Here is a 13,539-nt window from a genome sequence, read left to right on the forward strand (position 1 = left end):
ATTTCAAACACATCATCACATATTTATGTTGGATCACTTTCTATGAATTACCTGTTCTTACTTTTTGTCCACCTTCCATTCAGTTGTCTTCCCTTTTCTTGTTGATTTAGAGTGCCATCTGCATCCTACTCTATATTTTAATTTAATGTTGGTTTCAAACACTTCAGTTATCTCTTCCTAACCAGTAACTTTGTCAATGAACACTCTATTGGGAGAAGAGGGTAAATTTTGATAATCCAAGACCCTTCCTCCCCTTTTGCTTTAATGATATAAATTTGTGGGAGGGGGTCTTTATTTATCTTGAGTTGCAAATATTTTTTATCATATATTTTCTTTTATATGCCTTATATTTTTACCTTTAAAATATATATCATAAATCCATCTGGAATCCATCTTGTATATATGTCATAAGTCTATATGGAATCCACATTTATTAAACAACTTACTGTTTCCCTATTCTTTTTCTGGTGTTTTCTTTTTTCTCTATAAAGATAGCTTGATTTTTAAACTCTCATCTGTCTCAGTGCCTCTTACTCTATAGCTTGCTACTGAATCTTTACATCTGGTAATGAGAATCATTTGATTTGTTCTCCATGAGACTGATTTGGATATTTCTGGATCTTTGCATTTATGTAAATTTTAGTATAACACTCCTAATTTTCACACACACACACACACACACACACACACACACACACACACACATACAAATCTGCTTAGATTTTCATTGGGTTTGCTTTTGGGAAGAATTGATCATTTATAATGGCAACTGGCATCATTATGACATAGAATCCTCCAACTGATGGAGAATGTTGCCCTCCAGATTTGTCCTGTTCATCTTCTTCCAAACTTTAGTAAATTTTTCTTATTTGTTTCAATTAAACATAATGCTCACTTGGGAGCAGAGAGATATATATTTTATTAAATTAGCAAGGTTCCCATTAACTCCTAATTTATGGAATATTTACAGTAAAAATAGTTACTATAAATAGCAACATGTATATTACAGTGAATTTTGAAATATCTTTTTATGATCTACAGAAATAACCACATGAATTTTTCTCCTTAGGCTAATTAACATAGTAAATCATCCATTATAGTGTCATTGTATTTCAGAGAAAAATCCCCTTGGTGCCAGTGTATTATTATTTTAACGTGTTTCCAGATTCCATTGTTAGCATTTTGTTGAAGATTCTTTTATCAATATTTACACTTGAGATTGCCCCATAGCAGTGTTTCTCAATGGTGATACCATTGAAATTTTGGAAAATTTTTCATTGTGTGAGTCTATCCCCTATTTTTTCAGTACATCTTGCTTCCCTTGTTCCCAAACACTAAGTGGCAAGAACTATCCTCAGTCATTGTGTAACCTAACACACTCCTCCATATTTCCAGATATCGGCAAAGCAAGGCAGAATTCAGTCAGTATGCAAAGTGCAGCATACTGTTTGATACTCACTTGGAATTGTCAGTGCCTGTGCTATACAATTTGTTAAATACCCGTAATTGTTTTCCCTTCCTTTAAGAGGGAGTATGTAGCAGTCAAGGGTTAATGTGGACAGTAGCAATCACTCTTTTTTCAGGGCAGAAACTGATGAATGGATAAATAAAATATGGTATAGCTATACAACAATATTATTGGTTAATAAAAAGGAAGTGCCCACACATGCTATAGTACGGATGAAAACATTTCACTAAGAGAAAGAAGTCAGTTAGAAAGGACCACAAATTTCATGGTTTCATTTGTATGAAATGTCTAGAATAGGCAAATCTATAGACAGAAAGTCACTTAGTGATTACCTAGAATTGGGAGCTAGGGGTTGGGTGATAACCTTCACCCACTATCACTAAATAGCTGGCCAGTATTCAAATTTCCAGTTATCTTGTGAATTTCATTTTTGATGGCTTATGTATATCTGGATACAGATAAAGTTTACATATGATACATAGTTTGTATGTCTCTTTAGTTCCTTTTGTAAACTGGCAAATTTATTGAAATTTTACACATAATAAAATTTACTTATGTTAAGCTTACAGTTTGATGAGTTTTGTAATGCCTTATAATTGCATACTCACCACTATTATAAAGGTATAGAAAGCCATGGGAATCATTGTCTTCCTATTCCTGTAGTTTTCCCTTTTCTAGATAGTCACATAGATGAAATTGTATAGTATATAGGTTTTTTTGGATCGGTTTTCTTTCACTTAACCTAGTGCTTTCAAATTCATTTATAATGTTACATTTGAGTACTTAATTCCTTTTTACTGTTGAGTAATATTCCTTTGCATTCATGTGTTGCTAATTTAGGCTTTTTTTTCTCAGCTTTAGCTTGTCCACTTTCTTTTGCTTCCTTATATTGATCTCACATGAATCTGCTGGGTTTTGGTCACTTATTCCAACCTACTTATACTTTTGGGCTATCAAGCAATACCTTGTCACTGAGTTTTCTTATGATGCAGTCCAGTGATTTTCTTGGTAGCATCCTAATTGTCCTTTCTATGTTTATAGGGAGATTTGTATATTAAAAAATCACACCACTAATGCCCTTTCTCAGTGTTCTTTCCATTGTTTTTTTCCTCCTCCTTTTCCTCCTCCTGTTCCTCCTCTTCCTCCTCCTCTTTTTTCTTCTTCTGAGTTCTGGGTACTCTACCACTGAGCTATATTTCTAGCCCTTTTTATTTTTTATTTTGAGACAGGATCTCACTAAGTTGCCTTAGCCTCCCAAGTAACTGGGATTACACTTGTGTGCTACTACACCCAGCTTCTCTTGTTTTCTAAGCTCCTGTTTTTTTTTCTCATTCCTTTCATTTTTTGACATTTTCTTTGTTCTTCTTTTTTTAATTTTTGTCTTACACTGAAAAATGAGTTTATTCACTTTCAAACTATCTTATTTCTCTTGAATACATTTAAGACTGTAAGTCTCCTTCTAGAGACTTCTTATACTACATACTGCAAGTTTTGATAATATCGAAGGCATTTATTTATAAATATTTTGAAAATTATTGTGATTTCTTCTACGAATAATTCAGAAATGTAGGGTTTTATTTTTGTTTTTGTTTTTTATTTGTTTTGTTTGGGTTTCATTTGTTGTTCTTTTAAAATTGCAAATATCCTAGGATTTTTTTCTGGATAATTTTATGAGTGATTTTCACTAATATAAAAAGGCATGGTAAATGAGATAATGAATCATTGAGATTAGTTAAGACTTTATAGACATGGTCAATTTGGTAAATGCTGTATTTGAAATTGAATGTACACGTTTTATAATGGTTAATTTTAGGAATGTACGTTTTAAACATACATATCATGACACTTGTTAATAATATTGTTCTAGTTAATGAGTACCTTCTTTTTTCCAGTTTATAGTTTGAGGAAAATATATTAAAAGCCTACCACTACACTAATTGAAAGCACATGACACACAAATGACAGAGGCAGGGAGCAGATCTTGGATTAGCAACTCTTCTTTATTTAGCATCGGGGTCCCTTGGTCAAACACTTGGTGTGGCTCATTTTCAGGGGTAAAATGACTACTGGCCACAAGGTTCTAGGCTTTACATACAGCCTTACCAGAGCCAGGCCACAGAGGAGTTAGTTACTTTTGTGGGCAAAGCGCAGGGAGGCCAGGTCATGGTAGGAGTTCTGGTGGTGGGATCAATTAGAGCAGGGCAGAAAGACAGATAGGTAACCACAACCTTCATTACAGACTCTGAAAGGGGTGTAATGAATTGGGGGGGGTGTCAATATCACATCCAACTGCTTCCTGCTGTAAAAGGGGTGAAGTAGGAGTACCACCTTTCAGAATTCTGGGAGAGGATGCAAGAATTCCAGAGGTTGGCGCTAAAGAGGAGTATATACATATGGAAGGAGCTTCAGGGTAATGGCAGGCAATCTTTCCTTGTTGTGGTATTAGGAACTCAGACTGTGAATACAGGAGAATTGCTTTGAGGTGTTCTTGGGAGCATCTAACTGGACTAACTGGATCACCTTACTAAGAAGCTGTTTCTGTATAAAATTAAGAATACAGGGAAGAGAAGCTACTATGAGAAGATGAATATTAAGGGGGAATAACCAGGAGGACCACCAGGAATCAGGCAGTTCTTGCCTTCATTGTTTCAGGTCTGGTGTGGCTATTAAAGATGAAATGTAGGGAACATAATGGAGAAGAAAGGAATTTGGGTGGGGGTCAGGTCAATGAATGTCTCTTGAAGCTAGAGATCCCAAATGAGGTCTAGTGTTTGAGGAAGAGAAAGGTGAAAGGGGAATAAATTTGATAAATTTAATTTGTCTCTGAGTGTTTTTAAGAAAAGATGGAAGGACATCTGAGAAAATGACATTAGGAATTTTGGGCAAGAGTCATTAAGAAATCAAGGGTGTCAGGACAAGAGGGTCACGGGGCAAAAGGGTTTTTGTTGGGAGAAGAATGGTAGGGTTTAATGAAGAGTCTTGCTGGAAGGTAGTTAGGTGATCCAGGAGTTGTGCATGCAGTAATTGGACTCTAGTTGGGAGAAGGGAGAGAAATGAATGATGACTGAGAAGATCTGGGAGCATGTGTGGGCTTAGAGCAATAATAGACTGATATAATGCAAATTTGCTGGCTTCAGGGATAAGGAGTGCTGAAGTAGCTAAAACCTTGATGCACTGGGGCCAGTGTTGATAAACTAAGTATAATCGTTTGGATAGGAATGTAATGGGATGGGGGAGTCGGTAATTCCTGCCTTCTGGTAAAAAACTCCCAAAGCTTGTCCGTGTTCTGAGTGGAGTGACAGGAACAAAGGCTTATCAGGGTTTGGTAAATACAGAGTTGAGGATTTAGGAAGAGAATTCTGGAAAGTAAAAATGGTAGAGGAAAAAGAACGGGGAGATGGAAGAGGATCTGAAAGTTTCCCTTTGGAAGCATCATAAAGGGATTTGGCTGTGAGGGAGAATTTTGGTATCCAGATGCAAAAATAGTTAAAAAGACCTAAGAGGGACAGCATGTTCCCTTTTAGTGGTCAGTAGGGGAATGTCTTTTAAAACCTAGCATCCCTCTGGGGTTATGGTGTGGGAAGTGAGGGTTAGTAGGATGCCTAAATATTGTACCTGGGGGAGCAGAGCTGGGCCTTAGATTGAGAAACCTGGTGTCCCCCAGGAGGCCAGGGAGTTAAGCAGGATGCTAGTGTGATGTGTGGAATATTCTAGTGAAGGGATACAAAGCAGGAGATCATTTGAATACTGTATAAGGTGGTTATGGGATAAATTTAGGGTGGTCAGGTCATGTTGGAGAGCCTGTCCAAAGTAGCAGGGACTATCTCAGAAGCCTTGTTGGGACCATGGTCCAGATGAGCTGCTGTAAGTAGTTAGTATCTGGGTCTGTCCAGGTAAAGGTGAAGAGTGTCATGAGGGGAAGAGTAAAGAAGGTGTGTTTCAGGGGTAATACTGAAAAATGTGTGGTACAGGCTGGGATATGAGATAAAAGGGTATAGGGGTTAGGCACTACAGGGTATGTGGGAACAACTGCGTCACTGATTTTTATGAGGTTCTTTACTAGCCAAAATTGGCCATTGAATTTCTTTACTCCAAGAATGGGGGAGTTGTGGGAAGAATGGGTTGGTATGAGTTTGACCTGTAATAAATGAGAGATGATGGTGACCTGTAATAAATGAGAGATGATGGACTTTAAACCTTTGAGGGTTAAAGAATATTGGGGAAGGGTCCATAGTGAGTGGGGTCTTTTAGCTGGATGTGGACTTGGAAATGGTGTTTAGCTATTTTTGGTTGAGAAGCATCCCAGACAGTGGAGTTAATCCCAGCCCGCAAAGATTACCTAGGAGGCTTGGGAGGCACAGAAACCAGGTCCAGTCTCGAATGAATTTAAAAGATGGTAGTGAACTTTAAAGGGGGAATGATAATGGAGACTTTTAATTTGTGAAGGAGATCTTGACCCAATAGGGGAGTGGGGCAACTTGGCACAACTCTAAAGGAATGGGATAGTGAAAGAGATACAAATGTGCCATAGAGGGGGGCGTCTGCAGTGGATATGTAGGGGTCCCTGAGACTCCCATAATTAGGGTATTTGATTTGAAAATATATCCATGCCATTGAGTTAAAAACAAAAGGGCTGCCCTACCTTGACCATAAATGTAACTGAATGGCTGTTCACCATTCCTGTAACCGGGGCTCTTGGATGTGCCACCTGAGATAGCAGGGTCAGTGGAGCCCCCTCATTGCAGCAACTCAGTGAATGGGACTTGGTAATTGGACAGCTGTACTGGGTGAAGGGGTGTCCTTCCCAGGGGACAGTCCACCTTCCAGTGTTCCCATTGTCCACAGCTAAGACAGTGTTTGGAGGAGGGTCTCAGGTTAGGGAAGGCTTTTGCCCAGTGTCCATTTTGCCCACATTGGAAACAGGGTCCAGGAGGTACATTAGAGGGTCCAGTGGGGCCACAAGCCACAGGGATATTAGAGGGTCAGGTGGGGCCGTGAGTTACAGGGGCTTTCCTTGGGCTGCACATGGCAGAGCCCAGGAGCTAATATTTAGAATTTTTTACTTTTATTTATTTATTTTTCATTATATTTTTTGACAGTGATAAATATTTTTAGAAAATTTTTTTTTCATACATGTGTATAGGGTAATAATATCTATCTCAATCTACTGTCCTTCCACTTATCAGAGAAAACATTTGGCCTTTGTTTTTTGGGATTGGCTTATTTCACTTAGCATGATATTCTCCCATTCCATCCATTTACCTGCAAATGCCATAATTTCATTCTTCTTTAAGGCTGATTCATATTCCATTGTGTATGTGTGCCACATTTTCTTTATCCTTTCATCTGTTGAAGGTCATCTAGGTTGGTTCCATAGTTTTGTTATTGTGAATTGAGCTGATATAAACATTGATATGGTCGCATCACTGTAGTATGCTGACTTTAAGTCCTTTGGGTATAAACCTAGCAGTGAGATAGCTGGGTCAAATGGTGGTTCCATTCCAAGTTTTCTGAGGAATCTCCATACTGCTTTTCAAAGTGGTTGCACCAATCTGCAGTCCCACCAACAATGTATGAATGTACCTTTTCCCCCCACATCCAACACTTACTATTGCTTATATTTTTGATAATTGCAATTCTGACTGGAGTGAGATGAAATCTCAGAGCAGTTTAGATTTGCATTTCTCTAATTGCAAGAGATGATGAACTTTTTTTATATGTTTGTTAATCAACTGTATGTCTTCTGTGACGTGTCTGTTCAGTTCCTTAGCCCATTTATTGAGTTATTTGGTTTTTGGTGTTAAGTTTTTTCAGTTCTTTATATATCTTGGAGATTAGTGCTCTGTTGGAGGTGCATGTGGTAAAGATTATTTTCCAATTCTGTTGACTCTCTGCTTAAATTATTGATTGTTTCCTTTGCTGAGAAGAAGCTTTTTAGTTTGAATTCATCCCATTTATTGATTCCTAATTTAACTTCTTGTGCTTTAGGAGTCTTGTTAAGGAAATCAGGTCTTAAGCTGACACGATGAAGATTTTGGCCTACTTTTTCTTCTACTAGTCACAGGGTCTCTGTTTCAGTGCCTAAGTCTTTGGTCCACTTTGAGTTGATTTTTGTGCAGGATGAGAGAGAGAGGTTTAATTTCATTTTGTTACATATGGATTTCCAGTTTTTCCAGCACCATTTGTTGAATAGGCTATCTTTTCTCCAATGTATGTTTTTGGCACCTTTCTCTAGTATGAGATAACTGTAGGATTTGTCTCTGTATCTTCTATTTTGTACCATTGGTCTACATGTCTATTTTGGTGCCACTACTATGCAGTTTTTGTTACTATTGCTCTGTAATTAGTTTAATGTCTGGTATTGTGATGCCTTCTGCTTCACTCTTCTTGTTAAGGATTGCTTTGGCTATTTTGGGTCTCTTATTTTTTCCAAATGAATTTCATGATTGCTTTTTCTGTTTCTATGAAGAATGTCACTGGGATTTTAATAGGAATTGCATTGAATCTGTATGACACTTTTGGTAGTATGGCCATTTTGATAATATTAATTCTGCCTATCCAAGAGCATGGGAGATGTTTCCATTTTCTAAGGTCTTACTCAATTTCTTTCGTTAGTGTTCTGTAGTTTTCATTGTAGAGGTCTTTCACCTTTTTTGTTAGATTGATTCCCAAGTATTTTATTTTTGTTGAGGCTATTTTGAATGGGGTAGTTTTCCAAATTTCTCTTGCAGTGGATTCATTGCTGATGTATAGAAATGCATTTGATTTATGGATATTGATTTTACATCCTACTACTTTGCTGAATTCGTCTATGAGTTCTAGAAGTTTTATGGTGCAAGTTTTTGGATCTTCTAAATATAGAATCATGTCATCAGCAAATAGAGATATTTTGAGTTCTTTTCCTATTTGTATCCCTTTAATTTCTTTCGTCTGTGTTATTACTCGGGCTAGGATTTCAAGGACTATGTTGAATAGAAGTGGTGAAAGAGGGCATCCCTGTCTTGTTCCAGTTTTTTGAGGGAATGCTTCAGTTTTTCTCCATTTAGAATGTTGTTGACCATGGGCTTAGTATAGATGACTTTTACAATGTTGAGGTATGTTCCTACTGTCCCAAGTTTTTCTAGTGTTTTGGACACAAAGAGGTGCTGTATTTTGTCAAATGCTTCCCCTGCATCTATTGGGCTAATCATATGATTCTTGTCTTTAAGTCTATTGATGTGATGTATTACATTTATTTATTTCTGTATGTTGAACCAACATTGCATTCCAGGGATGAACCCCACTTGATCGTGGTGCACTAACTTTTTAATTTGTTTTTGCATGTGATTTGCCAGAATTTTATTGAGAATTTTTGCATCTATGTTCATGAGTGATATTGGTCTGAAGTTTTCTTTCCTTGATGTATCTTTGTCTGGTTTTGGTATCAGGATGATATTAGCCTCATAGAATGAGTTTGGAAGGGTTTTCTCTTTTTCTATTTCATGGAATAATTTGAGAAGTATTGGTGTTAATTCTTCTTTGAAGGTCTTGTAAAACTTGGATGACAATCCATCTGGTCACGGGCTTTTCTTGGTTGATAGTCTTTTGATGGTGTCTTCTGTTTCTTTGCTTGAAATTGATCTGTTTAAATTGTGTATGTCCTCTTGCATAAGTTTGGGTAGATCAGATGTCTCTAAAAAATCTGTTTGATGTCTTCAAGTGTTTCTATTTTATTTGAGTATAATTTTTCAAAATAGTTTCTAATGATCTTGTTTTTCAGTAGTATCTGTCATGATATTTCCTTTTTCATCATAAATTTTAGTAATTTGAGTTTTCTCTCTCTTTCTCTTTGTTAGTGTAGCTAAGAGTTTATCAATTTTATTTATTTTTTTCAAAGAACCAAAATTTTGTTTTTTCAATTTTTTTCAATTGTTTCTTTTGTTTCAATTTCATTGATTTCAGTTCTGACTTTAATTATTTCCTGTCATCTGCTGCTTTTGGTGTTGATTTGGTCTTCTTTTTCTAGGACTTTGAGATGTAATGTTAGGTCATTTATTTGTTGGCTTTTTATTCTTTTAATATATGAGCTCAATGCAATGAACTTTCCTCTTAGCACTACCTTCATAGAATTCCAGAGATTTTGATATGTTGTATTGGTGTTCTCATTTACCTCTAAGTATTTTTTTTAATTTCCTCCTTGATTTCTTCTTTTATCCATTCATCATTCAATAGCAAGCTATTTAATCTTCACATGTTGGAGTAGCTTCTATTTTTTATTTTATCATTGATTTCTAGTTTCATCCCATTATGATCTGATAGAATGCAGGATAGGATTTCTATTTTTGTATTTGCTGAGAGTTGCTTTGTGGTATAATATATGGTCTATTTTAGAGATCTATGTACTGCTGAGAAGAAAGTATATTTGCTCAATGATGGATGAAATACTCTATACATGTCTGTTAAGTCTAAATCATTGATTGTATTATTTAATTCTATAGTTTCATTGTTGAGTTTTTGTTTGGAAGATCTACCCTGTGGTGAGAGAGGTGTATTAAAGTCACCCAGTATTATTGTGTTGTGGTCTATTTGATTCTTGAAATTGAGAAGGGTTTATTTGATGTACATAGATGCTCTGTTCTTTGGGGCATATATATTTATGATTGTTATGTCTTGTTGGTGTATAATTCCCTAAGCAGTATGAAATGTCCTTCTTTATCCCTTCTAACTTTGAAGTCCACTTTGTCCAATATGAGGATGGAAACCCCTGCTTGCTTATGCAATCCATATGAGTGATATGTTCTTCCCCAACCTTTCACCTTCAGTCTGTGCATATCTTTTCCTAGAAGGTGAGTCTCTTGAAGACAGCATGTTGTTGGGTCTTTTTTTTTTTTTTTTTTTTAATCCAATCTGCCAGTCTATGACTTTTGATTGATGAGTTTAGGCCATTAATGTTCAGGGTTATTATTGAGATATGATTTATATTCCCAGTCATTTTGGTTTATTTTTGGTTTTAACTTGACTTAGTTTTTCCTTTGATTGACCTTTCCTTTAGTGTAGTTCCTCCCTTTGCTGGATTTTATTTTTCTGTTTGTTTGTTCATTTTGTTTTCTCATTTTCTCCTCATGGAATATTTTGCTGAGAATGTGCAGGCTTTCTAGTTGTGAATTCTTTTAACTTTCATTCATCATGGAAGGTTTTTATTTCATCTTCAAATGTGAAGCTTAATTCTGCTGGATATAAAATTCTCAGTTGGCATTCATTTTCTTTCAGAGCTTGATATATGTTTTTCCAGGACCTCCTGGCATTGAGGATCTGGATTGAGAAATCAGCTGAGATCCAAATTGGTTTCCCCCATATGTAATTTGATTTTTTTCTCTTGCAGCCTTTAAAATTCTATCTTTATTCTATATGTTAGTCATTCTTATTATAATTAGCCTTGGTGTGAGTCTGCTGTAATTTTGTACATTTGGGGCCCTGTAAACCTCTTATAGTTGATTTTCCATTTCATTTTTTAGATTTGGTAGTTTTCTAATATTGAGTCATTGAAAAGACAGTGCATTCCTTTTGTTTGTGTCTCCACACCTTCATCTATTCCAATAAATCTTCATTAAGTCTTTTCATGTTCTCATATTTCTTGGAAATTCTGTTCATGGTTTCTTACCATCTTCTCTGTGCCATCAACTTTATTTTCAAGAGTATATATTTTGTCTTCATTGTCTGAGGTTCTGTCTTCCATGTAGCCTTGTCTGTTGGTGATACTTTCCATTGAATTTTTAATTTGGTTAATTGCTTCCTTCATTTCAAGACTTTCTGCTTGATTCCTTTGTGTAATCTCTGCCTCTTTATTGAAGTGATCTTTCACTTCCTGTATTTTCTCTCCAATACCATCCTTTATTTCGAAGATGAATCTAACTATGTATTTTCTAAGCTCTATTTCTGACATTTATTCTACTGTGTTGTCTATGTATTCAATTGTTGGAACATCTTGATTTGTTTGAGGCACTTTGTTCCCTTGTTTTCTCGTGTTGTTTGTGTCTTTTCATCTAGTGGTGTGGAGCTGAGAAAGTACAGAGTCTATCCTATAGTCTTTTAGTGTCCCTGAAGGCTTCCAATACCTCTCCTTTAAGGGGGAGACTAATATTAACAGCACTCAATGCAAATGATATACCACCTTAAACCAAATGTCTCCTATTAAGGTGTTTACAGTTTTGTCACAATATACAGAAATGATGTGTTCAATTATTGTCTACAATATACACAGTATGTTTGCTAAAAGGGTTTACCATTTCAAATACTGTAAGATTTTTATGATGTTTATGAGGGAGAGAGAGAGAAGATAGAGGTAAAAATTTATAATAAGAGTGAGGGAGGAATTAATGGAGGTTGGTTGTTAGTATGAGAGAAGTGAGAAAGAGAATCTAGTGAGACAGGTAGGTGAGAGAAAAAATATATACAGATTTTTTTTAAGTAAAAATATAGGAGCACACAAAAAAAATTATCATATACTATTCTGACATCCCATTCCTCAGTAAACTGATGCATGAAAAATATTTGGATTCAAAGATGGTAGAGGTGTGAGAGAGAAGGTGAAAAGGCAAAAAAAAAAAAAAAAAAAAAAAAAAAAAGGAGGGAAGCCTCAATGAAAAATTGAATGATTGCTTCCATTGACGTTCAAAAATTTGTTCAGCTTCCCTGGGGTTGTCTGAAATTTGATGTTAGCTCCAGTCCAGTGGGTGCCAGACCAGTTGGGTGGGTGAACCAATAAGAAGATGCCCTCACACCCTCTCACAGACTTCCCACCTGTTGTAGCTGGCCCCTTCTGTCCTTGTACCCTTCAGGACTCACTGAACTGGAGAGGGCCTACTTTTCCCCAGTTTCTTCAACCTATGTTCCCCCTGGGGAACTGCCCTTAGTCTCTAGCTTTCCACAGTTTTGCCAGATTCAGACTGGCCCATGCAAACCCAGCTACAATCTGATGGACCTGGGCTTCAGCTTCCCCAGGCCCTGTCTTGCTGCAGTTCCAATATCTCAATGCCCTTTCAACTTGCAGAGAGGGATGCAGTCACACAAATAAGTGACCCTGCAAAGAGGCAGTCAGATGGCAGCCACTACCACACCAAGTAGAAAGACTTCAAGGGCAACCAGACCTGCAGATATCCCAATATATCTCCAGGTCCTGGCCTGAGAGAGGTGGACGTGCCCTGAGATGGTGGCAGCCACTGTGGAAAACCTGTGGTCCTGGCTGTTGTCTCAAAATGGTGGCAGTCATATGTAAGCAAACCTACGGGTACTGTGATGATGGATTTCCAGGCAACAGTGGACAGCAGGTGTCTGTGGGCAGTCTGCTGGCTAATGGTGGATGATTGGCAGGTGGATGTTGGGCAGTGGGTGATGGATAAGTGAAAGGCAGACAATGGGCAAGGAAAGAAGCAGGCAAACAGGCAAATGGTGGATGATAGGTGGAAGTCAGCGAGCAATTGGCACTCATAAAGCAGGTGGTATGCTGGCAGACCGTGGGTGATCACGGTGGATGAATGGGGTAAATGGCAGGGGATCCATGGGCAGTGATGACTACCTCACAGAGAAACAGTATTTCTTTTGATTGAATCCCGAGTTACAGAGCAACAAGGAATGCATCCTCCTTCTAGTCCACCATCTTGGATCTCTCCAAATGTATACTTTATTATATCATATCATATTCAGTAAGGTTTCAGAAATGGCAATCCATGGTCAGCAGCATGGACCACAGAACACCCTGATGGGGACCACCTGGTAAAGCAGACTTGCTCAGTTCATAGTGGTGGAGAAGCAAAGGCAGAGCCCTGATATTTAACTTTAAGATGTTGTTCTTTCTCCTTTGTTGTCATCACATGAAACTTACTTATCAGAAATAAGGACAGAAGACAGAATTATCTTAGAAGCAGGGGTATGACTGATTGAGCCATCCATAAGGGTCTGGTTCTAACAAAGGAAGGAGCCCGTGTTTAGTTTATTTATAGCAGTATAGATCAAAAAGGGCCGATAGGAGCTTCTTCCATGAAAAACATGATAAGGGGTAGAGTTAAACAAGCTATTCGGCTCTAGTTCATCAT

General features: G+C 37.2%; 1 protein-coding gene across 1 annotated transcript in view; it reads left to right on the plus strand.

Annotated features, from left to right (window-relative positions):
- Nucleotides 1-13,539, plus strand: part of CATSPERE (catsper channel auxiliary subunit epsilon) — a gene marked incomplete at its 3' end in the record, with an annotated part of 219,030 nt that overhangs the window by 8,401 nt on the left and 197,090 nt on the right. The gene's annotated exons all lie outside the window — the stretch shown is intronic.

Source organism: Sciurus vulgaris (genome assembly GCF_902686455.1).
Source record: "Sciurus vulgaris genome assembly, chromosome: 12".
NCBI classification, from domain to species: domain Eukaryota; kingdom Metazoa; phylum Chordata; class Mammalia; order Rodentia; family Sciuridae; genus Sciurus; species Sciurus vulgaris.